This window comes from Salvia miltiorrhiza, unplaced genomic scaffold (genome assembly GCF_028751815.1).
Source record: "Salvia miltiorrhiza cultivar Shanhuang (shh) unplaced genomic scaffold, IMPLAD_Smil_shh fragScaff_scaffold_76:::fragment_2:::debris, whole genome shotgun sequence".
NCBI lineage: Eukaryota > Viridiplantae > Streptophyta > Magnoliopsida > Lamiales > Lamiaceae > Salvia > Salvia miltiorrhiza.
Window position 1 is genome coordinate 5,717 of NW_026651485.1, and position 3,541 is coordinate 9,257.

The window sequence follows — 3,541 nt, forward strand, 5'->3', positions numbered from 1 at the left end:
CAGAAAAAATATATTAAATTAAAACATTGAAAAAAATGCTAAACAAACACAAAAAAGAAAAAAAAATATATAAAATTAAAACGCTAAAAACGCTATAAAAAGCACAGTAAAAAAAGTTGAAGAAAAAGCTAAAAAAATTGCAATGATGAAGCTGAAAACAAAAAAACTGGAGAAAAGATTTTAAAAAAAGCTTAGAGGGTCCAAACCCTCGTCAACACACAGAAATTTTAATACTACAACCAGTGTACCAATGTACCACTTTTGTATTAGTCTTGACAAATAGCTATGATTATATAAAATCTGGTCTCATACATGAGACCGGTTTCTTATAAGTGTTTGCGTATCAGCTATGGGTATGGATATGGCCCATATCCATACCTCATGTTTGGTAAATTAGTATATGGATATCAATCTGATATACCCGATATCCTCATATTCTATTTTTCCTCTTCTCTCATATGCAATTTTTTGCACGGTATCGGTGATATCTTTTATGCTCTTTCCTCAGTTTTTTTCAAATTAAATTGAAAATTAGCATACGGAGTAATTTTGACGTACTGTTAAATAATAATTAAATAAAAACATTAATTAATTAAAGAGTCAGAAAGCATTTGAGTAAAAGAAATTTGACTATAAATAGAAGACCCACTTTTGGGAAAACAAAGAGAGAACAATTTTAAAGAAGAGAAAACAATGTCACAAAAAAAACTTCTTGTGCTACAATGTCACAAAAAAAAAAGACAACTTGTTGTTGTAGTTCATGGCTACCAGAGTATGAAACCCTCATACCATTCATCAATTCCGTGCACCAAGAAATTGTTCAGAAAAAAAATTTCAAGATGCAAGAAGACCCCAAGAAGTCAGATGCCGCCTTTAGTTCCAGGATGCACGAAGAATTTGCTTAGAAAGAGGATTCCACGATGCAAAAAGACCCTAAGAAGTTCGATTGGGGTCCCGCCTCCAGTTCCTGGATGCATGAAGAATTTGCTCAGAAAAAGCAAAAAAAGGATTCCACGGTGCAAGAAGAGCCCAAGAAGTTTGACCTTGAAAGCTTCCTTATATCTAAGTTGAGTCCGGAGTCTCCGATTGATCCTGATCTTGTTGTTACCTATGAAGAAGACTTTAACGGAAGGTAGATGATAATCGACAGTGTACGTAAAAGAAATACTAAATGATGTAACTCCGTAATTTAATCCAGTTAATTGAAGCCCAAAAATAGTGTCTTTACATTACAAAATTCACTACAAATATTCCAAGAACAAGAGTCATCTCCAAAAAACTTACATGTATAACTTAAATGTGCAGCAAAAATCACTACAAATTTTTTGATGTAGGTCTGCCTTTGGCCTCGAATTTGAATTTAAATGAAGTCTCTATCGATCGGCTTAAAAAACCATCTCCATCCAGCCCACATATATAGCGCGAGCTCGAGTCGGCACCAAGGGAGGGGTGGCGGGCTGGTGTGCCTTCATGGCTCGAGGGCGGCACCGAGCATCATGCACGCGTAGGTAAAAAAATATACAAAATGGAAGGGCAGAATACAGAGCCGTGGAGGAAGAGGGGGTGGGGGAAGAAGAAGAGAAAAAGAAAGAGAGAGAAGGGTGGGCGGGCGGCGGGTTAGTGTTAAGTTTTTTTTTAAAGTAATTTAGAATATTTAAATATTTATTTAATTCTAGGGCTTATTTGAGCTTCAGCCTGCCATTGCTATTATGCATCTAGCGATGGACCTCGTTCCATTTACTCAAATGCTATAATCTTTGTTTCCCGTTTGCACTTCATTGAAATTAAAAGGAGCTTTCAAGTTTTTCGTCTCCCTCACTTTGAAAGCTTTGAGCATCTGATACAGGTAAATCAAATCAGTGTTTTGTGGGTTTTTTTTTTCTTTGCAAACTGGTAATAAGTGTATAAAATATAAAAATATAATTAAAAAACTTTTTGTATTACTAAAATACTCTCTTCTCCTTGACGGTACCCTACGCAAAAGGGAAAATCCTCAATCTGTCATATCCTAAAAACATAGTCCCCATCTGCTTCTTTCTCTCCCTCTCTCCCGACTGACAGCAGTACAGGCCGCCGCCGCCGCCGTCCACCATCTCTCGGTTAGCGCCATCGAGAACTGAGATGTGAGTGAGTAATCGATTTATTTGACTGTTTCATCTTTTCTGTTAATTATTATTTGTTGGAGAATAAATTGTAAATCTTGCAGATTATTGATTGAAGTAGGTAGAAGAATAAACAATCGAAACTTAGTCAAATGCTACGTTTTAGGAAAAGTGGTTGATGTCACAGCCCACTATCCCAATGACGGGTTAACCGGGGTTATGACTTGGGGTGAACAATAAGAAACGGAAATTAAAGGGGATTTACTAAGTAACCAACATTAATAACAAACTAGTGGTATATATATATAACCACTTGGGTAATTCACAAATGAGTCTGCCATAACGACTAGACCCCAACTGAAAGTTAATTAAAATGAAGTAGTAATAAGTTCAAGTAGAAATGATAAATAAGTCAGAGTGTTTGCAGCGAAAAAACGTGTGAGTTATGCATATGGAGATGCATACTCAAGGTTTCATTACATAAACATCAAAAGGGAAATCCGCTCAACACCGATCCATTCCATCGCCTGCTCAACCTGCACATTTAGAAATACATGCAGGGCTGAGTATAAAAATACTCAGTGACATAAGCCGAAAATACAACATGCATACATATATAAATTGAACTGCCAACAGTAACACACAGGGTTTTCTTGAATGACCTGCGCTTACTAAAACATTTCATTCATTTTCATAAAGGTGGATGCGCATCCCATTTTCAGTCTATATGATCCATATCTGTCCTTTCTGTCACGCGCCGGGAAGGAGGCCTCCTTACCACGGACGCCAAGACCGGTCGCAAGCGACTCGCGGTCTCCATGAGTGTACACGTTAACCCTAGCTAGCGACCTTTGTCTAGCATAGGATCCCAATTGGATTTCCTTTAAAGTTGGCGAACCAACACAGATAGGATACATAAAAAAAAACATAAACATTTTTGGCAGTCAATCATTTCATAAACTTTTCATTTCATAAACATTTTCATTTTCATTTCATAAGAGTCATTTATCATTTGGGCATAATAATAAACTGAAATTAACAGTTAAAATCATCTCATGCATATATTCGTATAAGAGGCCTACGACACGCAGGGGATCTCTATATACGTATAGTAAAAGTAATGCCCACCTCAATTGTTCTTAAAGCTGCGTGGAGTCGTTTCTTCTTCGGCTTCACTTTCTGTCGCCCGGACCTTCATTGATGAAGAGTCGATAAGTTCGTGAAGAAATTGTCATAAGACAAAGTCTAATTCTATGTGCCTAGGGTATCTTTTAATGTTTTAGGGTTCTAGCATCCATAATTCGTTACATTAAAGACAGTCAAAAATCAATCATACCTCGTCTAATCTCATTCAAACACATAGGCAACACAAACACATAAGGCACATAAGAATCACAATCAAACATCATCAAAACATGCTCTGTTTTTACACTGACTCA

The 3,541-nt window shown here is 36.7% G+C and overlaps 1 long non-coding RNA gene across 1 annotated transcript; it reads right to left on the minus strand.

Moving 5' to 3' along the window:
* Positions 1 to 2,380: 2,380 nt before the first annotated feature.
* On the minus strand, positions 2,381 to 3,298 carry LOC131003127 (uncharacterized). Its single transcript, XR_009094548.1, has 2 exons — positions 3,231 to 3,298; positions 2,381 to 2,638 (listed from the first exon to the last, which is right to left on the minus strand). It is a non-coding gene; the product is annotated as an uncharacterized LOC131003127 (long non-coding RNA).
* Positions 3,299 to 3,541: the final 243 nt, after the last annotated feature.